Here is a 27,376-nt window from a genome sequence, read left to right on the forward strand (position 1 = left end):
AAACATTAGAATCATTTTCCAGATTAGGGCGGTTTTTAAATGAGTCTCCTGCCGCAGCTTCGCCTTCCAACTGCAATATGTGTCTGCACACAGTCATCTTAATGAAAGGAAATGATGGCGTTCACTTTAATGACGTGGAGTTCAAGGACTGCTTATTGTTCCAGAGAAAAGCCATCTTTTTTCACGGTAATATGAGTCTTTCTTTTCCATTTTTTCTTTTTTTTCCACAGCGCAATTTCATTTTGAGAAACAGACACCGAAGGTTAAACGTGTTATATAGGTTGTCAAAATATGAGAGAGAACCCAGGATGTGAAACAGATATATTGATAACGTCCTCCTGTGCAGTTACCATTGTTTTGATAATGCTTCATCTCAACTTTTATCTTTCCGGGTGATTATGCAAAACAGAGTATAGTCCTAATTATCACAGACACATGAGCCACTCTGTTTCACTCTAGTTATAAAGCAATCCTGCTGCAGATGATCAACATGACTTCTGCCTTCGACATCCAGGACACATTTCTCCGTAGCTTTTTAAAGAAATGAACCAATGACAATCCAATTTACAGCATGTTTACAGTGTGTGTCATAAAGCAGCTCCCCGTTTACATTTATCCTCTAATTTAGTGCTCTGCATGGAGCGAATCTCCCACATGCTACTTCTCCAAATATTTTGGTTCAAATGTGATTTTGTTTGATAGAATGACAATAACTGGTATTAAAGGGAGGCAGATGATTCCCAGACGTCTGGGGTGCTCTGACATTTACTCGAAATACAATTAAACCCCAGAGTTATGGCTTCTTTAGGGTTCCACGCGTTCCCTTTGATCCCATAGTGCCCCCATCCCCTGTCATGGATTATAGGACAAAACGGGCTATTTGGGGAAAGGCCAGTCAGGTCCAAATGGCGCTGGTGGAAGAACGCAGGCTCCACTGGCCTCGGAGAGAGCTTCAACAAATCAACAGTTGAACTGGCTGCCCTCCAGTTTGGCTCCGACCTGGTTGATACGCGGTTGTCATTCTTTGAAATAACGTTGCCGATAACAAGGGAGACCTAGCAGCAGCTGATCTAACGATGACCTATGGGGGAGTCGTTTCTGTTTTGGAACTCCACCTAAAGTTGGAGATCTCTTTGACATTGGACAAGTGTCTTCCCCCCACAACTGTTATGATAGGTGCTAAATTTCCGCCCTGGCCAGATTCCCATCACTCCAACAACTTCCATCAAGTCCAAGAAGCTCTCTGTGCTCCTCATTGATTTGGCTTAGAGTCCCCACCTCTCTGGAGAAATAGCTCCAGCTCAGGAGGATTTACTATTGATCCCCACTTCCTGTGAGATGATATACCTTCATCCACACATGCACGCATTCAGTCTCGATTTTACCCGCAAGGTGTGCAGTGCAGATATAGTGAGAATATTATAGCAGAACAGATGGGCTGCAAGGGGAAAAGTTTGTCCGAGTCATGCCACTGTGCGAGAGAGCGCCAACTAAGAGCGAAAGAAACACTGAAATTTGGATTCTGTTTGCTTTGATTGATGAGCCTTTATCTTGCGCTGCCCTTTAGTGTATTGTACGACCAAGCCCTTTATTACTTTAATGCCTTTCCAGTGATGTCATCCTGAGGTCATGCTTAAATAGGAGCTGTCAGTGGCTGTTTGATTGGCACAGGCACCGCTAAGGCTCGACCAATGGCGGAGCACTGTGGCAGCTGGTTGTCATGAGAATGGGCAGGCAGGGGAGGGGCTTTGTTAGCGCCTCAGCCATGCAATGGAATCGATATCTACCCCCTGAGGCATCGCTGTGTTCCCTCGACCAGCCAGTGGAGAGAGGACAGCAATGCTCACACTCACTTCAGAGCTCCAATACTACAGCTCACAGTCACTAAATGAGAGGGGGAGAGGGGGAGGGAAGGGGGTCTGAGGGGAGAAGACAGAGCAGTCAAACATTTCAGGGCCCGCCATTCCAGAGTAATGAAGCATAGCAAGAGAATATACCCCTGCAACATTTGATAAAGATGGGCTGACACACCAGTCCAAATAGGTTCCTCTGTACGCCGGCACATGTCTATCCATCACCGGTCTGCATTACAGACAGGAAGAAAAGAAGGGAGGGCAGTAAAGGGAGGGGGGTGGGAGGGGGGCAAATAGACAGGCAAAAGAGAGTAAAAACTGACTGACAGTGAGAAAACAGGTGGGGAGGCAAAGGGTGGATAGAGAGAGGCAGGGCGAGAGAGAAGATAAAGAGCGGGAGTCTGTGTATCCTTGGCAGCTGGTGGATCCTATCAAGGCCGATCGGTTGGTGAATGAGGCTCGGGAGGCCCGTGTCCTTGTACCCACTGGTTTGTTTTCCGTTCACTCCCTCACTCCTCTCCTGCAGCGAAAGACAATAAAGAAGCGAATGAGTAAACGTTGTACATTTTACGTCCTCATCATCCCTGCACTCTGTCTCTCCATCTGTTACTCCCTCACCAGTGTCATAAAAGAAGGGAAGATGTAACAAAGCAAGAGAAGAAGGTGGAGAGCGGGGGAAACAGCGGTTGTGTTGTGTGCCTAGAGTCACATTTTGGGAAAGGTGTCCGTCGGGTTAAGCTGTTGACATGAACATTTGCGGTATTGGTGGGGAGAGAATAAAAACATTTGAGCTTTGTCTGATTTCTGATACAGGGGAACGAAACGATAATGGTCCTGACTGTTGAGCAACATCATAATGATAGAAAAACTGTTAAGATGATTGAGTCAGAGCCGCACGCATTCAGTGAGGAACAGCGGCGCTTTGACCTAACTTCAAACATAACAGGATTAACAGGTATCATGTTTACCCTGTTCATCATTTCTAGTTCAAGAACTTGGCATCACAGTCGTTATTAATTAGCACTGAACAGAGTACAGCTAAGTCTAATGGAAACAGTTCAAACTGATGGTTTTGTAAGTATTTGGTAAGAAATACTTACTTGGTCGTGCCCTCACCCCCAACTGGTAGTGACAGATGGCTTCTGCTCCCGAAGCCTAGCTCTACCAAAACTGTTAAAAGAGAGTTTTTCCTTCCCACTGTCACCAAGTGATTGCTCAAGGAAGTCTTTTGATTATTGGGTTTTTCTCTGTATTAATGTAGATTCTTTATCTTACACTATAAAGTGCATTGAGGTGACTGTTGTTGTGATTTGGAGCTTCTGGGAACACATGAAATATTAGGAAGTCAATGACATTATAACATTAATTCTGAGGAGGTTACGTATCTGCAATTAATTCACATCAACAAATGTATTTGTTTCAAAATTATGAGTTTCACAAAAATGTCACTGTCGACTAAAGTCACTGGGATTTGCGCTCTGAGGACCGTGGATATCATGGCACTTGAAACAGTTGTTGAACCAACTGACACACTGGCATTGCCATCCCTAGAGGCATGCAGCTGACATGATTACACCAAAGGGAACCCTTAAGAAGATGGTGCTTGGATTGTTTAAGTAATAATGACCTTTAACCTTTGTCTGTTTTTTTGTCTGCAACCTGAAGCCGAATTTATTTTCTTTTCATTGTTAGAATAATCCCAGCTTTCCCCGTCTAGTAGTCACTGCGGCCTCTAAATGACCCAAACAATAACACCATATTTCCACCAGTCTCTGACTAACCTGACTAGGGGACAGGAAATATTCTAATTTTAGATTATGTTTGCTGCGCTGTCAGGTTTGGTTTTGACTTCAGAATGAGCCTTTGTCAAACTTTTCCAGTTGAAATGAACTGGCGCTCGGCTCATTTCTATGTAGCACTGTCTTCCATCGATACACATCTGTAAGTATGGGGTTGCGTAAGCCAGAAATTTCCTCAGCTGGTCAAATAATTGTCGAGTCAGTTGGTATTGATCAACACACATAACAAGCCCCTGCTGGCATATCATGGTTGTTTTATGCTACTGGACAGTAAAAACTTTTCTTTTTTGCTCCTTTCAGCAAATTCATTCTTTTCGGAGACACGGTGTTACTTGGAACCGTGTAAACAGTGCGACAGAAAAGAGAGAAGAGACAAATACAACAAATAAGCCTTGCCATAACATAACACAACATGGCTGTGTTTCGTCCCCAGGAGGTTGTATACGGAGGCCCGCTGCCTGCTGGCTGGCCAGGTATGCTGCTTTGCTCTCAAGTCTTGGGGTGATTAATGAAATCTTAACGGCAGGCCAGACACAAATATTCATCACCTGGCTGCCCCTATTGTAATGCATGTGGAGAAGCCGGAGTGTGACAGAGGAGAGGGGAGACGAGAGCCGGCCCAGAGACAAAACACAACATGGGGCACAGGGATTATTACCAGGCCCACGGAAGCAACGCTTTTTGTTCTCCTCAACAAAATGGAGGCATTTGATTTATGGACAGCCAGCATCTGTTTGGAGCAAGGGGAGACACAGATTCATGTCTGCTATTATGGGCTGTCCATGTTGCTGGGGTAAGAATCTGAAGGAGGAGGCGATGGAGTTGGGCCGGAGTTGTGGGGGGGCTGGACGCAGCCCTTAAGAGCAAGACCTTCTGGGAAAGTACACCATGTCAATTCCTTGTCGTGCTGTGAATCTGTGACATTGTAGCGTGTGGGCGAGGTGTTGTATTACGGCGTATATCACAAACAGATGTAGGCCCTATACGAGCCGCCCCGGGGGAAGGTTTTTTGGAAAGAGTGAAGTGTTTGGTGGGAGGCACTGAGAGGCAGACGCACACAAAGTTTTATAGACCGGCTGATAATGTGTTACCGAACGGAGCACGAGGGAGGATGAAATCTATTGTATCATCACTCCGCGCAATAAATACGACTTTGCGCGCGAGACTGATATGATCATTTTGATTGATGACATGTGCGCGAGACTTCCAAGAATCCCGTGTTTCGTGTGTCTGTGTGTATTTCAGCATCTTTCGGAGGAGCAGAAGCAGAGGGACAAAGAGACATACATAAATACGGAGAGAAGGAATATAATAGCCAAGGAGCGGAAGTGAGACAGAGTGCAGGAGACAGTGAGGGAGATTGTGTGTCGGTGTGTGCAGTGTAGCATTGACTCTTGCATGCTCCCAGTGATAGATAGTGTCAGGTTAGGCTGCTCAGTGGCAGGTCTCACACTGTCAATGCTATGGCTGTGGGGAGAGCAGGGGCCTGAAATGTTTTAACACCCATCGCTGATCCCTGTCAACATACACACTAAAACACACGACAACAGGCGGCGCCGGCTGATGCTCGCCATGTATACATGCACCTGTGTGTTTTCACGTGTACGCGACCCCCACGTCCTGGCGTGCAAAAGACACACACACACACTTTGGGTTCACATCCCGTCTCCTCCCCTGAAAAAATAACACTTAACATATCCAAATCACAGCCTTAGAAAACAATTATACCAGGCAAGGTTTTTTTTATTGTATTTGTTTTGTAGGGATCGGGGGGTTTTTTGTTTTTTTTTTCCTCCAGGCAGCAACAGAGAAGAAAAAAAAAAAATCCCTCATTGTTCCATTGTTCACATTGTGTCTTTCTTTGCCTTGGAACAGCGATTGTTTGCTGCACAGTTAGGAACACAATGGTGTTCACATAAAAATGAGCCACTTAGCTCTCATACTAAATTAGCACTGCAGAGGAGAGTCAGGCTTTCCAAATTCGCTTATTCACATTTTCCGCTACTTACCAGCCCTATAAAACCAGCCGCTTCTGCTGAGGTGGACAGAAACTGGTGACAGCCGGAGCGTACACTGTATCAGTACCCTGTGTTTTCATAGAGTATGAAAGGAGATATTCGGTTATACGGGGGTGAATTATATTGTCATTCACTATAATCGTTTGGGATCAAAATCTATAGCCTGTTTGAGAAAATATCTAAGAACAAAACATATTGGGGAGGAGTGGGGGAGTACTCAGGTAGACATGTGCAGCTCAGCGCATGAAGTGTCACCGGTTTGCAAAGGAAGAGATGCCATGTTGCATTACTGCAGCTCTAAATCTGAAAAGTGGCCGTGAGGTGCTCCTGGTGACGAGTGACTGGAAAGTATTGTGTCATCTGTAAAGAAGGAAAAAAATGGTGTACAGGAGTGGGGCGATTTTTCCAGGCGCTGTTAAAAAATAGTTTTGCATGGGTGCCTTTGCTCTCCTGTTAGTAAAACACGTCTCGGAGCCCTCCTGCTGCCGTGACCAAGAATGAAGTACTCTCTTGGGCCAGACAAAATCAATTCCTCACTCGGGCAAATTTCCTCCTTGCCTGCTTTTTTTTTCTGTCCAGCTATTTGTTTTTAATGCTGGCATAGACTTATGGCTTGGGGAAGGCAGTTATGCCAAACAGTATAAACTGCACCGCCTGACAAACATTCAGAACGCCATTGAACTTTCATTCATTTTTAGAGGTGTCAGCCTCAACTTTCCAAGGCTTTGTTATGAAGAGGTACTGTTGTGAATTCCACCGTTCCTCAACTGTGGTACACACCTGAGAATGCGCATTCGTCTATGTCTTTCCAAAGCCCACATTTATCATTGGAATCTGTTTATTTGAATGATCCCCCACCCGGATGAATTACCTAAGCCGCTACATGCACAGCATTTACAATTGATGGAGGGTTTTTTCCTGTGGGAAATCAGAGTCACTGATTCAGTACCCAGCATCCCCATTAAATCAAGTGTAATCCTATGTTAACCACCTAACGCTTGTTGCTACAACACCTCACTTACAACACTTATCATTAATCCCACTTGCTCATTCAATCATAGCGTACGTGTTGATTTTACTATTATTTTTTATTTTATAAAAATGACTTATACAAGGAACTTTCAAATACAAACAAATATACTTTTCTCACTCCTCTTTGTGATACTACAGATTGGCGTGTGATTAAGAAATTATTTAAAAGCCATTTCTTTAAGCTGTATGTAAGGCAGTCCAATTCAGCAGCCAATTTATAGCCTATAGATTTGAAATATGGAGTTAAACATTGGCACAAGATTGAGACCATTCTACTGAGAGCAATCCACCCCTCCTAATAACATAAAAATCCCCTTGCGAGCAATCATCTTTGTGTACTTGGCCAGAGTTGGTTTCACACGGTTTTTGGCTCCTCCTCCTCTCTTTTCTGTGTCGATCTGGAGTGATTTCCATGAGAATCAACTTAGCGATTAATCACAGTGTTCCTGCACTCCCAGATGTCATTCAGGGCCTTTTAAAGACAGCAGTGCTGTGTGATGTTTATGGGAGGAGAGCGCGCAAGAGATATAGGCTTGGCAGACCGGCTCAGAGACCCTTGTGGAAGCTCCCAATGGGACGCTCATGCAGTCAGTCAGTTACTACTGTCCTGGATCATCCCAAGCACAGTCACGGTTAAGCAATCAAAGCCAGAACTGACAGACAGTTGTGGTCAATTCCTGACTGGAGATGTTTACAAAAAGTTTGCAAAGCTAATCCCACATTTATACTTTATTTTGTTTACCCACATGTGCTGTACTTCATTTGCTTAAAACTGCGTCTGAAATTTCAAGAAAGGGAAACTTTTTTCACTTAAAATGAATCAGAATCTTGTAAAGAGTTGAAAGATTAAACTGTTTCAGTCAGTGCTGCAGCAGCAGTACAGTCTGCTATCATTTTGCTTCTTATGGCGATTTGCGTGTAGCAATACTTAGTGCACATTTTATTTTTGCTGAAAACACTTTACACAGCAAATTATTCTCCATGTGCTGCCTTTAAAAAAACATCACACATGATCATATGTACGTTATTACAAATTAAGATATTTTCATTAAAAAAAGAAAAACATACAGGAGTCATTAAAACGGCTGATATTTTAAAGGCGGATAAGCTTATGCAGGAATTTCCCGTTTCACCTATACCCAAATGACACATTGCTGCGTTACCTGAAGCAAAAATAAAGGAATAAATATGAGCGTTTTTTTTTTTATTCCTACATCAAACAACGCGACTGCCACCCCAGAAAGTACAGACAAAACAAGCGAAGTGAAATTCCCCTGCATCGACTGAGCTAAAAGGTTAACAATCCCGAGCTCTAACAGGTCCCTGATAATGAAAGGGGAAAGCGCAGGCTTCAAGTGACGTCTGACTGAAGGTGGTGGGTGGAGGGGTGAGCTCGGTTTAAAGAGTCTACTGAAGTCAAAGACGTGTTAATAAACAGTTATGGAGAGCCCCAGGGGTGGGGGTGCTTTGGGGTCGCGGGGATATAAGGAAGCAAAGAAGGGTGAAGGGATTGTGTGTGCGTGTGGGTGGGTGGGGTGGATGGAGCAGTGCTGGATGGGGATGGGGGGGGGGTCAGGATCATGGTAGTCAAACTGCTGTTTCCTCCTGGGGAGAAGAAAGGAGTTAATGACACCCTAGAGCTTCCCACCCCCACCCGCTGCTCCTCCCTCTCCTTTATGGAGGGTGAACGACACACACAAGCCCTTTTGGAGGTGAGGAGGCCGGGGAGACAGCCATGCCGTCCCACCGCCCCACTAGCAGGAGGCTTTAACAAAAAGGAAGGATGAGGAGGAGGCGCGATAACTGTGATTATTATTACTAAATATAATATAAAACAGTCAGTGCGGGGGCACAGTGAACGGGATCCACCCCTCCGCCCACATGCTCACTATTGAAAACTCTGTTGAAGATGCCGGGGACAGGTTTAAAGACAGCGCCTTTTCAATGCCAGGGGAAAAAGGGAGGGGTTAATGAGGGGCTTGGAGAGGGAGCTTATGGCAGGGCGGGGGAGAGGGGGTGAGGTGAGCGGGGCAGCGGGGAGGGATGCCTGGCTGCCACGGTGTCAGCGGAGGAGACAGCGGAAACAGACCTGGAGACAAAGCTGAGACAGGCGTGCAGCGAGCATGGCTTCTCCCCCACAAATGAGGGACAATGAGCAACAAATATGTCACCGTGTTTTGGAGCTATAATTGTAGCTTCCTCTTCTGGCCAGGAAGTGTAATTTTTGAAAAGGTGAGGCGCATCATTTTTCCTAGTTTTGTCAAAAATGGGAGGCAAGGTTGTCGGAGAAATCACACGTGATGGAGGGGGGAGTAGCAAACAGCTTCCCCCTGTGCCATTTTGGAAAATACCAGAATGCAGTCGTCGGTGTGAGATGATGTTTTTCACTGTTTTCCTGCCTGTGATTTCATACATCATTTCCCCCCCACAAAGTTTCCAGAAAAGTGGAGCAGTGGTGACAAAACAGCAAACAAGCAAAGTGACACAAAAAGCCCCTTCTTTTGATAAGCGGATAAAGGGATTCAGTAGCCCGATTTTGATGGAGTTGAGGTACAAAAGAAAAAAAGTGCAATGGAGAAAACAGCAAGTCAAGGTCACTGAAATTCAGAGCAAAGACAGCGGCTAAATGCTGATTTCCTCTGAACAAAAGGGGTACTGCGTGTGGGACAGTCCAGGCTGGAGTCCCGGGACTATAAATCCCTCTTCTCCTTGTCCAAAATTCATTAATGGCCACACAAAGTGGCCGGTGAAAACCAGATGGAGGGAGAAATTGGGGGGGGGGGGGGGGGGATAGGTGTATGCGCTGATGTTGGGTAGATCGAGGCCAGGTCGAGGGATAGAGGATAACTGGTTCGACTCCAGTGTAGTGTGAAATTATAAAGCGTTACCTGCTTTAATTTTCCAAATACAAATTAAATCCTCAGTAAGCTGACTTTAAATCAATAGTTTCATTTAAGAGGCCACGCGATTTAACAAAAATGAAAACTAGCTGGTCTGGTCAATGGAGCCGGGTCATAAATCACTGGGCTTTGGGAGGCAAAAAGCCGATTTGACTTGTATATGGAGCGGCTGGTGGCCAGGGGGGAGTGCAGCAGGGAAATGAACTCACGCTTTATTAGGACTCATATTGACCTGCCTCTCCTCTCCCTGCACCACCTCCACTCCCCGGCATCACAGCTTCAACCCTCCCATTAAAAACCCAAGACGTATTCAAGTGGAAAAGAGTTATTCTTAAATTCATATGCAACCCCTGAGTGAATCTTCTGGCGACTTTCTGATTTAAGAAGAAAAAGAAGAAGAAAAAAAAAGAAAGAAGAAAACGAGAGAGCGAGAGATAAAAACAATCCAAACTTTTAAAAAGGGGGGGAAAGGTAAAACTTGAATCGAACGTGGAAACAACAGAAACAACAAATGTATTGTCAAAAATGCAAGAAGACTAAAAAAAAAAGAAGAAGAAGAAGAAAAATCATGTCTCACCGGTGAGGTTTTTATTTGTACATCAGTTGTGCATGCCAACATCAAACATTTAATGTCAGCATTCTTCTGAGACGCAGACGAAAGGAAGAGAGATGCAAGGCCCACATTGTCATCAAACAATCAAACAGTCATCCGCTTCTCCAAACAGCTTGCAGCTCAGCTCAGCTGGCACCAGACACTCACATTACAATAAACATCTCTCCTAATGTTGTGCTTACACCATGCCTTGCTTACACAGACACAATGCACACAGACATAAAAAAATAATACTCTGTTTAATAGGTCGGCCTGACAGCTGGAAAATGGAAGTCAGAAGAAGGCGCGCGCACACCCACACGCTACGATCGGCACTAGCTGAAGTCGCACTTGCCGTCGATACTTGGTCGGAGGATTATGACGGGAGGAGGCCATGAACATTATGCCTGATTGTGAATGAATGGTTCCAAGTGCCACAATAAATCCATTATCAAGTTGTTATGTCATACTTAAATTCTCCCCCAAAGTGTTCCCATATATCTTGTCAGTGGTTCATTAGCCATTTGGACAGGTAAAGCTTTCTGAGTTCGGCCCGCAGCTGACCCCCACATTCTGCCTCTGTGTTCCACTTAAAAATAATGGACATCCCCTGTCCCGCATCCATCAATCACGCAGCGAGAATCCCCGGGAAAATAGTTTAGAGGGTTAGGAATTACAGTTACAGCAGCTTTCTGACTGGGGATAGATTAGCCAGGCATTAGCAGTGTTTCATTAACCTTGCGTTAAGTGACATCCTCGCATGATTAATGGACATTATTAACAAAAGGGAGATTGTATTTCCGAAAATGAACCTTTAGTGAAACGTCTGCTGCATTGTTAATAGGTTTGTTTATTAATCATTCATAGCAGAAGGCCTTGATTTCTGAGGTAGTGATACATAGAATGGCTATGAAGGAGGCTGACAGCGGCACTGAGTGAGGGCTTGTGCCAAATACAAGCATTTGCTTTCACATGTTTGGATTTCAAGCATTCGGCAGTTTTATAAAGTGTTAGAAATCAGCTTTTAATCGAGTGCTGGACTTCACTGTTTGAAGATTTTCATTTTTTCTGCTTGATGTTTGTATTGACATGCATTTCAGTGGTTTTTCTCAGCTACAGTTACTAGTTTTCTGTTTAACCATTTATAGTAAATACAAAATACAATTTTTAAAAATTCAATTGGATAATTTCTAACATTTTTACCAGCTTGTTTCAGATTTGTTAGTTGTAAAGAGTTCTTCTTAATTAATGTCAATGTTTTTGATGCCTACAGTACTTATATATCATTATCCAAATATGAATATAGATTTAGCTTACAGAACTTAGTAAACTACAGCTAAACCCACAGCAGCAAAAGTAAAGGTGCAACAGTCACAGTCGAATCATTTACATCCTTTAACTTGGGAAACTTTATCTTGCAAACACTAAGATGTTTTTGTATGTTGTGATGTATTTAACATTTGAGATCAAAAAAGAAAACATCTGAGCACATTGCTGCAGCTTAGCAGACAAAGAGAAGAAGACCACCTATACAAACCCGACGTCCTACCAGACTCCCCTTTCATCGACTGACATGCAAAACCACAAAGCAAAGACATCGCGGAGACGCGGCAAAGACAAAACATCACCCAAAAAAAATATTTTTGAGGATTACCGCTTCAACTTTGTTTCCTTCTGCTGTTGGCTCACGTCAAAGCGAGCTGTCTGTCCATGACGTTCGCCGGCGAGGGCGAGAGTTCACACCAGAGATGGCCTGTCCATCACCTCTTATCCTGCCGGGCTCTTCTGAGGGTTGCTGTCCTGCACGGTGAGAAGCAATGGGTGAGGATGGAGGTGAGACTAGGAAAGGTTTGTGTGTGCAAGGGGTGGAGGGAGGGGTGAGATGAGGAGAGGGCGTGAGGTGCTGCTGTCCAGGCCTCCTGTCCTGCTGTCTAGAAACTCTCTGGCCACATGGGAGCTCACAGGTGCTGTCAGATGACCTGACAAACCGGACTGCCGTCACATCTTCTGTGTATATGGGAGGCATGAGGTGCAGGTTTGTTTGAGTGTACACCTGTGTTTCTTTGAGTGTGCGTGTGTGTGTCCTTGACTGTCATGCATGTGTGTTGGTAGCTGGCTGTTATCTGTGCTCCTTCTGGCTTGATATTCAGCACACTCTTGCAGCTTAGGCAAATATATATATATATATACATACACATACACACACACACACACACACACACACACACACACACACATACATGTATATATATATATATATATACTAGTGCTGTCAAAATTATCGCGTTAATTGTTAAGATCAACGCGAAATGTTTAATGCATTAAAAAAATTTAACGCTGATTTTGTTTTTTTTATTAATTTCCTGTAATCTAAGACCTTTAAATTCATGAGCACCTCTGGAGGAGGGGGCAACAGTGTGCTATGCTGGCGTTTGGCCTGACAGAAATGATTAGAAGAAGAAGAAGAAGTGACACCATGCTACTATCTAGCTAACACTAGCTAACACACGCAAGCATGGACGAGGGCGGACTTTTGGGTGGAAAGTTTCTCTTTAAGAAGTTGCCTGATGGCTTGTTGGACAAAACGAGAGTAAGATGCACAATTTGCAACGCTGAATTCAAGTACCACAGAAGCAGTTCATCACTGGCGTATCACCTGAGAGCAAAACACCCAACTGAATCCACCTCTACGGGACCTCGCCAGTCTACGCTTCAGGAGTATGGTGCTTGTGGACGAATAACAAAAAATGTGAGAGAAAAGGTAACCAATTCCTTGGTTGTTTGGATAGCTAAAAACTGCCGACCAGTTAGCATAGTAGAAGATGATGGACTGAGAGAAGTCATTCGTGCTGCATCAGGAGATGAGTGTTACAATCTGCCCTCGAGAGGAACCATTGTGTCGAGACTGCACACTTTGTATGGGGACCAGAGGGCTCAGCAGTCCAGCAAGCTTGTGCAAGTAAGGAATGTCGCTCTCACCGGAGACCACTGGACTTCGGTGAACAACGATAATTACTTAAAATATAAAGAATAAAAAAATGTAATTGGAGCCAGGCTATTAATAAAGTAATTGAGATTAATCGCAATTAATAACAGAAAATTGTGAGATTAGTTAGTTTTTTTTTTTTAATCTATTGACAGCACTAATATATACATATACATATATACATATACATATATATATATATATATATATATATATATATATATATATATATACATATATATATGTATATGTATATATATATATACACATATATATATATATATATATATATATATATATATATATATACACATATACATATATATATATATATATATATATATATATATATATATACATATGTGTGTGTGTGTGTGTGTGTGTGTGTGTGTGTGTGTGTGTGTGTATAATGAGAGGGACAGATTGAGAAAGAGAGAGGCATAAAATTAAATAAAGATGTGAGTCTACCTGACAGGTCTGACAGGATAAGTAGCTCAATCATCAACTTGCCAGCTGTCAAATCGACAAGCGAGACACAAGCATCTGCACACGCATGGATCATGGAAGAGGTCAGAGAGCCACTGGACGTTTGCTTGAAATCTTTGGATCAGCTGAGCTCTACACCACCCCACCTTTGCTAGCAAAGCAAAGCGCTGAAAGCTACATCACCTTTTTCCTCTCTTTGTCCAAATGTTAGATAGACAAAAACCAAACAAAGCAAACACAATGTTTTTTATGCAATTTCACACAAAATCAAATCATTTTCTCGTAAAGGCAGGACTGCTCTCTTCCCAGTCTGCCTGCGGTGATTAAGGTCTGCCCCCCCCCCACTCCTCCTCCTTCACTTACTCCTCTCTGTCCCACAGCCTGCTGCTGGGCTGGAGGATGACTGACGCTGTCATAACGTCTGGCAGTCAAACAGACCCGCTCCTGACGGGTGGCGGCAAACGCAATGTGACACAGCCAGCAGTATCTGGTTTCTCCTGCACCAACTACATTTCATATGGCTCAGAGGGGCTTAGGGCGGCCATGGGGAGGGCGCCTCTCTCTCTCTGTCTGTGTGTGTGTGTGGCTGTAGGAGGTAATCGAGCAGATGTCAGGAGAGAGTCTGAGTGGGGATGTGTACACTGAGGGACGACTGAAACCTGTCACATTGATTTTCTGTGGTCTTGTAGCATTGGCGTGCGTGTATCTGTGTGTGTGTGTGTGTGTGTGCCTTTGATGAGTATGTGAGCATGTCCATGTTAAGTAACAGAGCGAATGCAATCACGCTGAAGGATCAGACTGCTGTGCTGTGTGATCCCCACTTTTGCATACACAACTTACACACAGTTGTATGTAAAAGTAGAATATCAAAAAGTTAATAATATAACTATTTGATGGGGCGCGAGAGATAAAATAAAGTGCTTTTGATATTTTTAAAACATTCATATCAGCTTGTGCTCATTACATGTGTGAACATAAACTGTAATATTGGCACATCATGAATCATAATCTATTCTAGGACAGCCAGTTCCACATTTTTTTTTTCACTTGTTGTATTTTTGTGATAATGATAATGTAATGATTCCCAATTAACCCCACAGCGCCCCCCCTCCCCCCCCCCCCCCCCCCAAAAAAGAAAAAGGAAGGGGAGGGGGGGCCATTCCAATCATTCATATCTGGGTAAGAAGAAAGTGTTTAGTACAGACATAAAACTGCCACACAGGCACGAGGAAAGAAAGATTAAATGAAATCAGCAACAGCCATAAAAAGACAATTTTGCTGGGATTAATGAGGATGCTTCATGACAAATCTGTTTAAAGATGATGTATGAAATGATCTTTTTCATTCCTCTCTCATTTTTATTTTCCATTTTTTTCCCCCTGCTCCTTTTTTTTAGAGACCAAAAATATTATCGCATAAAATACAATATGTCCTACCTGGTTAGTTAGGGCATTTATTTTCTCTTGGAGATGTTAAAAAACACAAATCATCAGAATAACCATTATTTCTAGCCGCGTTCTCGGATTGCACCGTAACTCCGCATGTTCTGCAGACAAAATGAGACGGGGGGCTCTTAGATAAAATGTCACAGCTATATATCCTCGGCCTCATTTTAGTGCAAAAAGCAGCCACGGGATAGCTTGTTGAGCAACATGAGCAGAGGCATGACACCCGTTCATCTACCTTGCTCCTGCTTCCTCCCTCCTCCTCCTGAATCCTAGAAGCAGAAGAGTCCCAGCAGAGGAAACACAGACGCTCTCCAGGTTCTAGGTTAAATACAGACACCACAGCCGCCGCAACGCTCATCACAGCCCTCTCCCCTCCATACATAGTGTGCCATCTTTTGGCCACTCACAGAACTGCTTCCCTTTCTTCCCCCTCTCCTTTTTCCCCCCTTTGCTTTGCAGGAAAAGATCATAAAATCAGTGAAATAAAGTGAAATGGTTGTCTGGGGATGGATATGTCCCTTGCAACGTGAAGTGGAACTTGAGGAAATCGACGGATCTCCTGCAGCTTTGCGGAGGACTGTTGCTGCAGGGCTCTTTTTTTTTTTCAAACCCTCACAATTTATGCAGGCTCTTGAGCCGTAAAAACACACATTTCTCCCTTCTGATGTCTCGCACACTCGCTCCTGATGAGAGGATTGAATGAATGAATGAGCCGAGAGCTGAAAGTAATTATGGCAGTTAAAAACAATTAGAGATAAATACTACAACTTGGTATAAATTCACAAGGACTTGTGTGCCTGCACGTTCAAAAGTGTGTGTGTGAATGGCATGCGGGCATACATTTGCACACAGCAAAATACAGAGAGAAATAGAGATATTCACCTTCGAAGGGTCACTCTCCTCTTCCTGGCTCATTAAAAACAGCCCCATTAGCAGTGTTCCATCAGAGTCTGACTGCCGACAGATATGTGAGTGTGTGTGTGTGTGTGTGCGCGAGTGTGTACAGTGAATCGTAAAGACATGCAGCGTTTTGGAGGCCTCTGGGCTGCCGAAGAATACATTAAACAGCAAAGAGCTCCCTCTCCTCTTCCTGACTGACTCCTGCTGGGACTACTTAGCATTTCTGGGGTGAAAACTTCTCCGGCAAGGTTGTCAAACACTATATACAAATTACAGCAGACCTAAATTGCTCCTGTATATAGTTATTTAACTTTTGTGTGTGTTTTTTTCCACTCGTGTGTTTGTCTTGAGCTGACGAAGACCGTATTCCCCTGATACACTACGGGCAATGTCGCTTGAAGGGAGCGGGAGCAGTAAGAGGAGGGAGAGAGCGAGGGAGAGAGGGAGATCTGTAAAATTGTGAAAGAGACATTCAAAGCTACAAATCCCACAAGAATCCAGAACAACTTCACAATCGTTAGCTCATGAAAATTCTAGCAGTTTTAATGTGTTTTTGGGTCACAGATGGTAAGAGGAAGTAAAAATGTCTCATTTTTTTGGCGCTTATTGTATCCCGATCCAGGGAGAATTGAGTGGAAAAATTAAAAATTAAATTAAATGCTAATCACAATCAGACCACATGCAAGTTTGTCCTTGTTGCCCTATAAAGCTAATGAGAGGTTTGATTGGCAAAGACCTGATCTCAGATCAGCACTAAAAGTCAAAAAATGTCTCCAAAGCCTCTGTCTCTTGTCTTTTCTCCTTCATTAAACCTGTCCTGCTGGAGTAATGAGTTGTGTTAAAGTGTGTGTTAGGGCTGTTTTCAGGGGTGCCGATGTGTGTGTCTGTGTGCCTCAGACACATCTACCGTAGCATGAGAAGGCAAACTCAGATCTTTCAATTCAGTTAACATGTAACAATGGAGAACGACTCCAGTAAATAACAGGGAGGTTTATTAGCAGAAATGTACTTCATGTCTCAAAAGAAAGCTATACAAGGATTCCTGTTAAATTACAGTAAATTACTGGCAGCCAGCGTTATTTGACGCGTGGGTCTATTGATACGTAACAGGTTTCTTAGTGTAAAAATATTGCAGTGCTGTTCTCTGTAGAATATAACCTTTACAGTTTATTATGCAGTTACTTTAGTGTTCCTGCTGGAATCTCCAGTTTATCATCATGAAATGTTACTGCATGTTCTCACCCCTGTGCTCTAAATTCAGGATTTCTTTTTAGTTTTTTGGTCCTTTTTTGAAGTACGACACTATATCAGCATTGTCACAGTCTCCCTGCTCTCTGCACTTTACAGTTACGGGCCATCTGCTGTGTTTAGCCGATCAAAGCCTGAAGAGAAAATAACAAAAAATGCCCATCAGAACACTTCTAAACGAATGTTTTGCACTTGTTTTCCTTCCTGAGGTTTTTGATAAAGAGAAAATATATTCCAGTGTCAGAACAGACAGAGCCCAGACACCAGCAGCTGCACTGTTCGATGGGGACTCACAAATCACAGCTTTTACTGCACATTATTTCCTATATTCTTTACAGTATGTTGTTGTGTTATAAAATTGGTTCCTCTGCAGGAAAAACACCCCTATTAGTCCTTATTATGTGACACTGCATAGCAATACATCAGCGTGTGGACATTTTTTAAATTTTATTTTAATGTTTTTTTAGGTGTAGTTTATGTACGATTATGAGGGATCCTGAGTTGACTAATGGTCGAGGGCTGCTATTAACGTAAACGTAAATTCATTTCTTGTGCTTTTCTCCTAACATCGTCTGGCTCTGGTAGAATATCAGATGATTTCACTTTTTGGGCTCCAAATAGTTATTTAAAGGAAAACACCTGCAGCAACAAGAGTGGGGAATATTCTTTACATCTGAATATGGAGAACGATCTGAATGTCACACAGGGGTTAAAACTTGTCCTTACCTTTGATGGAAGTTACTCTAAAAATGCTGGAAATGATATCTTTAGACCTTAACTGTGTCTCTTCCACCAGGACATTTTAGAAGAACTGCTTTTAAATCTTGGTTTATTTTATGAAAGGGACTTGAGATTACAGTTGTGTTGTTAAAGAACCGTCATTACGATTACTGGAATCTATGACTTCATTGTTTCCATTGCTATAAATCATAAAACACTTGAAAATAAAGTACTTTCATTTAATTCACAATGAAAACTTAGATTTTTTTGTTCAACACACCACAAAGCAATGAGCGTGATCTATTATGATCTACTTGTTTCTAAGAAGGTTTCAGGGACAGTCGGTAATAGCAGTGTGAGGGAATGTCCGTGCGCGTGTGCACGTGGATCTGTCCTGTAGGAGTGATAACTGATCGCCTTCCTGTTCATTGCCACCGGTCATCCATTAAGCGTGAACCAGGATTCAAATACTCGACCCATCAGAGGTGCCAATAACTAGGAGCACCACTGAAAATTACAGGGGAATTTAAGTCTGCTGGCTAATGGCATTGGCACAGACACTTTGCCAATACACATTTAGCAACGTGGTGGTGCGGCTGGCCCGGGGTGCCGGCGGAGACTGACACATCTCTCTTGAGTCTGTCCAGACGGAAGATTGGCCTGTCTGTCAGCAGCCAGGCCGCTGCCATTACCCCATGATCACCCCCAGCTCTCCTTACCCTTTCAACCACCTCTTTTTTTCTTCGTCCATGACATTCCTTGTGTTTTCCGCCTTAACGATCTTCCATCCTTGTATCACAACCATGTTCTAGTGGTAAACAAAAAGGTGCCCTCCAGTTGATCTTTTTTTTTTTTAGAGAGAGAAAAACTTCTACAGCTGTTAAACCTGGAGAAAATTAAACCAAAATTTAAATGTTGTCTCTTTAGGTGTTTTTCCATTTAAAAACAAAAGTTCCTCCCTGGTATTGTACTTTGGGTTTACATTTAAGTCATGCTGGAGTGTTACAGTAGTTAAAATCCTCTAAAAAGACAAAGCAGATTGTGGAATTTACATTTTCAAAATAAATTGTAAACTTGTTTCTTTAAAATTTTAGTCCAAATTAAGTTAGTTAAACTCTTTTTTATAGGCTGTACATTTTTGTACATTTTTTAAAATGCATATAAGTAAAATGGCCCTCAGCTAAGACGCACTGTTCAGTTCTTAAAACATTCCTGGGAAATATCAAAAAGTTTTTTACTTTTTTTTTTTTTACAATGACAATACCACAAAATTGTTATGTTGCTCATTTGCACTTTGCACCCCTCTCTTTGTTTCTTTCTCCCGTCAAAAGCGTCATCACCACAAATTACCTTTGTAACATGCTTGCTATAGAATCGGTTGACCTCGGCAAGGAAACACACGGGAAAAGCTCAGCGCCCTTGAGCAAGGTTGGAAACCCTCACTAATTACCAGAGCGCAGGGCGGAGGGCTGGTGGAGACTGTCGTTTGATACAAACACAATGCTCATTTTTCACATGATAATCTCCTCCATGTACAGATCTAAGAAAGAAATGTCCAATAGGCCAGTATTTCTTAAGGCCCTGTTATCCTCTGTGATTTGCCTTTGCTTGAGGACGGTACGGTGAGGAATGAGAAGAAGAGATGAAGGGTATTGGATATGACTTGTTTCAACAAGAGAAGCAGAAGATGACAGAGCAGGCAGGAACACACAAAAAAAAAAAAAAAAAAACATGCCCCCCCCTCCCCACTTTTCCATTCACACACTCCTCCTTAATCTGCTAGGATGTTCGTGTCAATTGGAAAAGAGGGTGTGACCGATAGAACAGATTTCCAACTTAAAGGCTTTGAAACACCCACTCCCTCCCCTACTTTAATTCTCCTGCCTTGTTGTCTTGTTGCAAAGGAAAGAAAGGAGCGACTGAAAGATTTTTGCCAGAAGTGTAACAGGAAATTTAAGCTGCAAGAAGCGGCCACCAGCATTAGCTGGTTAAGTATCAGCAGCAGGGAACGGGTAATGAATGTAGAAGGGGAGACATATGAAATGTCATTAATGTTAATTCTAATCACTTTTTGGCTATTAAGCACAAATTAGTGAAGGCGATGTTAAATGTCATGGTCTGTCCTGGGATTCGTATAAGAGAGGGTGGGGGCCACGGAATAGGTTCTCATTTACATACTTAAGATCCAACTTAATTCTCAAAAGGGGTGATGGAAAATGAGGCCGAGCCGTAAACCGACGGCGCTGACACTCGGGGAAGGAGGAGAGGGTTGGGGGTGGGGGGGACGCAAACGTTTTCTGGCGGCTGATTCTTCATTGTTCATGCTCAAGGTTATTTTCTTGAGCTCGTCGTCGAACGTCATTCCCTTGAATAATTCTGCTCAGGCTTTTCCTCCCTCTGGCTTTAAGGTTTGTGCTATTTAAGACCAATCATGTCAATGTGGAAAAGAATTAATCCTGCTTAAAAATATGTTACACGACTAGAATGCATGTTAACATCCCCCTGATTCTGTCGCGGGATATAGACTTTAGTTTGGTGGAGCAGGAGATAGTTGAAACAAATAATAGCGCGGGCTAGATTTTCAGAGGAGCTCATTGTCAAGTTTACTTATGAGCTCCAACGACTGCTCGTTTTCACGTAGGTACTCCGTTGCTGTCAAAGAGCTCGAGTCCTGCACGAAAAGAAAAAAAAAATCAAGGCAGTGAACAATGTAGCATTTTAAAAGCAAGATGAGCCAAAGCTCCATAAAACCATGTCATGTAATTCGTTGCGATAGATAGATTAACCCCAGTCCACTGCAGAGGCCTCTGCATTCTTGTCCACATTGTTCTAATGGCAGCCCACAGTCTTTGGGAATATCCTGTCTTTTTCTTCCGCTCCTCTCTTTCTATCCTCTGTGGATACAGTTGACTGTGGGAGAGTAAATAACATTTGATATGCATAAACAGCCCCTTCCTATTCATTACTGTCAGAGTCTTAGAGTGCAGGAGGCAGAGGTCAGCATGTGAAGGTCCTCCTCAGGCAGGAGAAACGCCTGTGGTAGCTGTCACTCCTCTACCCTCCCACCACCACCGCTGCCCCTCCACCCCCAGCCTTCTCTCCACCACCTCTTCTATCCTCCTCTTCCTCCCTCCCTCTTTCACTTCCTCCCTCTCTCCCTTATTAGCACAGGCTCCAGGTCATAACCTTTCCGTGGCATTTTGCGATTCCACAACCCTTTGATTAGTGCAATATTTACATATTTCACAGTGGAGAGGGCGTTCTTGTGTCGCAGACACTTGAAGTGTTGTAAATGTGTTTGGCCTTTTGCCTGGGAAATGCGGAGGAGTCATACTCTCCGGTGGTAACTGCAGTCAAGGCTGCCGCGCTGATATACGCCGTAGTGCGTTTTAAGTATATTTACCCCACACCAACGCAGACAATCTACACATGCAAGTGCAATTTGGTCTGCGACGTGGCCCTTGGCCTCCCGAGGAAGGCCGTTTAGCAGCCATTAGAGAGGGATAGTGCTCCCTAGTGGCAGATATAGATCAGACCCTCCAACTTGGACAGTGTGCTGCAGAGCTAAAGAGGAAGCGAGGAGGTCAGAGGCTTGGCTGTAGTCCAGTCTTGTATCAGTAAAGGGTTAATATTTCTTTCTCAAGGTTTAAGTATTTTCTGTATTAAAATCCTGATGAAAACTATGAAAGTGCATTGTGTGTGGAATGTGTATGCAGAGTCCTCATGAGGCCTACTGTAGCAGTCACCACCTTGGAGACAGTTGTACGTACTTTGGTATGCATGCACAGATTTTCAGTGCTAAAGTAGTGCAAACGTCCAAGATAAAGTCACAGAACTGTAGTGACTGAAAGGAGCTGGGATTGTGCAAATTAAAATTAGATCTCAAAACTGATCACCGAGTTAGGACTGACCCATGAGTACTCAGTAAAGGGCATTAGTCCACGAGCCTCAAAGCATGTCGACATGTTATGTTTTGTATATATCTGTACTTCCCCACATCTGTGGGACATCATCTCATCTACGAACATGAAATATTTATCAGCCACAGCAATGAAGCTTAGATTTTTTTCACCTTGTAAGCCTGTTAGTGTACATGTCTACGTGTGTGTGCGCCATCATAACAAAATGTGGTGTTTGAAACACAGAAATTACCACAAAGAAGCTTTTGAGTACTTTTGGAGGTGTTGTCCATTTGTCTTTCTGTCTGTGGACAGATCTTATCAAGACAATAAAAGCCAGTACACTGTGTAATAAACCTTTACGTCATCATGATGAATTAAGGCAAAAACAGGTTTGGCTGTTTAATTAGCAATGTGCAGTAGCCTAAGCAATGATTTTTTTTTTAATGCACAATAAAACATATCAGGCTTAAATAATCCCTGACCACCTTGAAAAATGGATCCTCTGAAGGCACTAGTTCAATATTCTTATTCATTTAACAGTGTTATTGGAAACACTCATTTCTTTACAGTAAACAATAGGCTGCAGTCAGCAGCTGGGTTAGCTTTTCTCCCGATTAGAAGGATGGGTCAGGTGTATCCTTCGTGGCCCACCATATCCCAGAATTCATAGGGCGGCCCAGCCAATTCCACTTTCTAACAATGGCGGCCGCCACTAAGTTTTAATATTACTCTTATTACTCTTTCTGGGTCACAAAATAAACCTTTAACATATTTTCAGGCAAGAATGTAGCTGTGTAAACTTTAAATATCTGCACGGTTTATCAAGACATCACATATTCGCCAATTTTTTTTTGATGTTTTCGGAGACGTCTGTTACCCACCAGCTCGATAGCTAGCCAGGGTTCAAGGCTCGCTAGAGCCACTGAGAACGGCAAACTCCTGGTACATCGTTTTTAAACCCCTGCGGTCTTTTGCTACTCAGGTTAAACATGATAAATATAGGTCACTTAGATATCTTAAAATGTTATTGTTTGGCGTTTCAGTTTGGCTGACATTAAAGTTTTAAGGTTTTCACACAGCTGAATAAACGTCAAACGGAAGACTGATTAAACAGCAGTTTGACATGACCAAGAATTTACGCCAGTGTCCTGTTATATTTTAGATAGCAAGGAGCAGACGGCAGTTTATTAAACTCCACCAAGACAGCGGTGACGCGAATCTGAAGGCTAGATCGTCCAATTTCACAGCCGCTCACTTGCAGCCTACCCGGCCTCTTGAGGACCCAGCCCACGTAGACCGCAAAGGCCGGGTCCTCGGGAGGATGCAGCCAAGAATTTGGACACCCTTACTGTGTTTATCTTATGCTAACATAGCTGTGTCGCTATGAATCACATAGCACATCATTATATACCAGCTAGTCCAACTTAACCCTACAAAACTCACTGCTGTTTAGTTTTCTGTCTTCATTTATGTTAGAAGTGAGAGCAGAGCTGTATGTTTTAATTTTTTCAGAAATCCCTCAGTCAGAACATGAAAATGCTAACTTCCTGTTTTAAGACCGGATGTAGGGTTGTACATTTCCGGTAGCTTTATTTTGCAGTCAAAGCACCAAAACGTAAAGATCGCGTTATAACGCGGCTCACCTTTCGCGGCTGCGCTGTTTCACAGATTTTTTTTAGTGCAATTTTGCATGCTTTTTTTTTTTTTGACATCGCATTGTGTCCTGCGTCCTGATCGGCTGCAGACCACTGTCGATCTCCTCCGTGCCGTCTCTCCTGTACAGTACAGAATCACTACATCGATCGCTGATTCATTGATTCATTAATGATTCATTGATGTTGAATTATCTCGCAGCTGCTCTATTCCCATGTTCTGGAGTTTGATCTTTGGTTTCATTCTATAATACTGGACTTGGTTTGAACTTTGAGAGTGTTTAAACAAGAGAGAAAAGTGTGAAAATGTTTGTGCCTGTCTGAGAAAAGTGTATTAAGAGTGTAGTGAAGGGCGTTACAGTCTTAAAACATCTATAATAATTGTAGGAAATAAAGTTGGCTACTTCGCGGATTTCACCTATCGCTGGCTATTTTTAGAACATAACATCCGCGATAAACGAGGGACCGCTGTATACAAACACTAAGAAATATAAAATTTGAATCCTTTCTCCCTTTTGCTCTGAGGCGTGGTGGAAAAAATATCGACACATCGACGAACATCACCTACAGATATATTCGGTAAATGCCCAAGACATCTTGAGAAATGTAAATCGCCACTTGATTCATCCATTTGGCTGACTTGTTTTGGAAAACCCGACCGTAAACAAGGAGCGAAGCACTCTACAGGCGTTTCCCCACCGGAAGTAGCATATGCTTAGGTGCTCATAGTCTATCCCTCAAGCGGTGCGGCTTTGTAGCTTACCAAAGTCATACTAAAACATTTTTTGACAGATTTTTGAGCGCTGCGTACCAGATAAAATTGGTTCGAGGTCATTAAGCACAACCAGAATTCAAACATAAGGTGCACCGGATTATAAGGCGCACTGTCAATTTCTGAGAAAATTAAAGGATTTTAAGTACACCTTATAGTCTGAAAAATACGGTATACATGAAAACTAAAGACTAGACCCAGTGAAGTAGTCATTCCCTGTTAAAAAAAGAAAAGAAAGATGATGTCTAGATACACAGGTTTATAATGCTTCTGACTTTCAAAATACATGAAAAGCTGAAAGCTGTGTTTTGTTGTGCCAGCTGATTATTGTGATTTTGTGGTCATTAAAAGATGTTTAGAATTTGGAAATTGATGATTCATCTCACAAGCCATGACACACTGAACTTACCTACATCAGCAGTGTTGGGTAAGTTACTTTAAAATAGTAACTTAGTTACATTACTAGTTACTTCTCTCAAAAGTAACTCAGTTACTTCAAGTTACTCGTTACTTTCAAAGTAACTAGTTACTGGGGAAAGTAACTTTGGTTTTACTCAGAATTCTCTTGTTAATGTGTTTCTTCCATAACTTTGCCAGTCTTCTAGCTTGCTTACTTGCCACAAGTGCACTGTGCCACCTACCAATAGAAAGGATATGATAACGTGCATATTTCCACGAGAGAAATCCCACGCCTGGACCGTCATTGACTGCTGCCATGATTCTAGCCTACGTCACAGAGTCATGTGCGCCTTTTACATCCAACACAAAAACTGCAGTCGTGGTGCTTTCGATTGTACTCAGAACTCAGAAATTCTGCCTTCTGAATAGGAAGATGTAGGTAACACCAGACTGCAGATGAGCTGCATACAGAGCTGGACTGGGAAAGAAAATTGGCCCGGGCATTTTGACTAGAAACTGGCCCACCATTATAGGAAAAATCATAAAGCCTTTGAATGAAAACAAACGCTGTTGTGACAGTGATGTACACTGTTCTGATGGTATATATGCATCAATCTATCAATCGTTTGTTGTAAGATTCAGATAATTATTTTTTAAAAGCTAGACATTTTAAATGAGAATAAGAAAGAAAAGTATTTCTTTGTGCCCCCCATTCCCTGTTAATGCCCTACCTGCCCCCTTGGCCACACTTTGCTAGATCCGCACCTGCACAGTTACCAGCTGTCAGCTACTTAGAAAAGGATCCTGGGGTTATTTGTCTCTCAGAAACAGTTCATAACTTCCCTTCAACTCATTCATGTCACCTAAAAGGTAAACCTGTTTCTCCATCACCTGTTCAGCTCTGATGCTTCAGTAAGGACATCTCCTGGTTTCATCTTCATGTTTCCCTCTCACCAGATAACCAAACCATATCATGACCAGCAGCTTTTTTTTTACAGCTGTGGCTCCAGCAAACATCAGCTGATACTAGAAATTAATATTAAATAAATTCTAACAACAGCTGATCAAACGTACTGCTGTTGTTTAGCGCGACATCCGCTGGTTTCCTCTTTCGGCGCAAAGTGGGCGATAAACAAACAAGAGAGCCGATCAGCTGATCATTGATCAGTTTCATGATTGAAGTAGAAACGGGAGAGGGAGGGTAAGAGGATGAGAGAAGAAGAGGCAGCTGTGCAGCAAAGACACAGAATAACTCCAGCTTTGTGCCTTTTTCATTGTAGCTGAATTACGGGACAAACTGTTCCTTTTCACCTCAATAAGAAACGCGTAATATTTTCTCTGAATACCAGACGGGACGGTTGGAAACTCTAATAACTTATGAACAAAATAAGGTTCAACATCATTAACTTCATAGCACCCACCCAGCTGTGTAGAAACTCCGTCATGCTAGCTAGCACGCAGTACGGAAAAAGTCAGAATAACGAAAATAAACTCCACCTAAACTTGGTTCATATCTGACCCAGAGAGACTGCAGGTCATAACTTCTTACCTGAAGTTCAGTTCACACTTGGACCGACGGCCGCCTCGGGTCTCTTTTCCTTCTGCGTCCCTTTTCCTTCATCCACCTGCTGCCTCCACCACTTGCTAATGTTACTGAATCTGTGGAAGCTCCGTGATAGCCACCACACGAAGTAACGAGTAACGACCCTATCTAAATCCCAGTAACGAGTAACGCGTTCCTGATTTTGGCATAATAACTAGTTACCGTGCTCGTTACCACAATAATAACGTAGTTACTGTAACGCGTTACTTAATAACGCGTTAGTCCCAACACGGCATCAGCAATACTGATCCCATTTAAGATTCAGATTATTACCCAAATTTGCACTACTTTTCTTCTTCTAGTAACAAAAATTGCCATACATACAGGATTGAAGAGGTGCTGGTGAAAGAGGTTTCCTTTGACAAACCAAAGCAACATCATTTTCAAGGCTTACCAATTCCTCAGGTGTTACGTGGGGCGCCACTTACTTTTGGCTCGACTTCTCATCTTGTGAAACACCTTCAACCTAAAATAACTGAAATAAGCACATAATATCAGCTAAAAACTGACGTATAAATGCATAAACATGCATTTAAAGAAAAAAAAGATTGAAATCTGTACGTACCCCTGTGTTTATACCTGTGTAAAAGCAAAGACTTTGAAACTGAACAACATTTTTCCTTTATGACACGTAAAGATGTGATATAAAGAAGCACATTATACTGTTCTCATCAAAACACCTATCCTATCCATCAAGTCTGACTCAGCCTGACGTTTGGCGTATTTTCCACCTCAGTCAGTCATTCAGTCAGTCAGCTTCTCTCTGCTGTGTGACAGAAAGAAGAGATGTCAGCGAACAGGTTTTTCAGGGAGCTCGGGGCCGTCATGTCTGCCTTCGCTGTGACTGATGAGGTTGTGAAGAGTGACGGGCAGCTGCAGTCTTTTCTCAGCCCGCGGGCCTGCTTGGCATTAACGTTATGTGCCATGTTCTCAGAGGGAACCCGTCATTCAGCCGTCACTCAAACCGGCAGACAGATGGCGCGCATAGACTCCGAACATGAAAGAGACTGGCAAAGTAGCAACAATCCCTAGGTGGTCCTTCGTAGTTGAAGGGTGCGGGTTTCTC

General features: G+C 42.9%; 1 long non-coding RNA gene across 1 annotated transcript; it reads right to left on the reverse strand.

Annotated features, from left to right (window-relative positions):
• Nucleotides 1–231: 231 nt before the first annotated feature.
• On the reverse strand, nt 232–12,369 carry LOC145431766 (uncharacterized). The gene is made up of 2 exons (XR_013912062.1): nt 11,849–12,369; nt 232–2,373 (listed from the first exon to the last, which is right to left on the reverse strand). It is a non-coding gene; the product is annotated as an uncharacterized LOC145431766 (long non-coding RNA).
• Between the last annotated feature and the right edge of the window lie 15,007 nt (nt 12,370–27,376).

This window comes from Astatotilapia calliptera, chromosome 11, assembly GCF_964374335.1.
Source record: "Astatotilapia calliptera chromosome 11, fAstCal68.1, whole genome shotgun sequence".
Lineage (NCBI taxonomy): Eukaryota > Metazoa > Chordata > Actinopteri > Cichliformes > Cichlidae > Astatotilapia > Astatotilapia calliptera.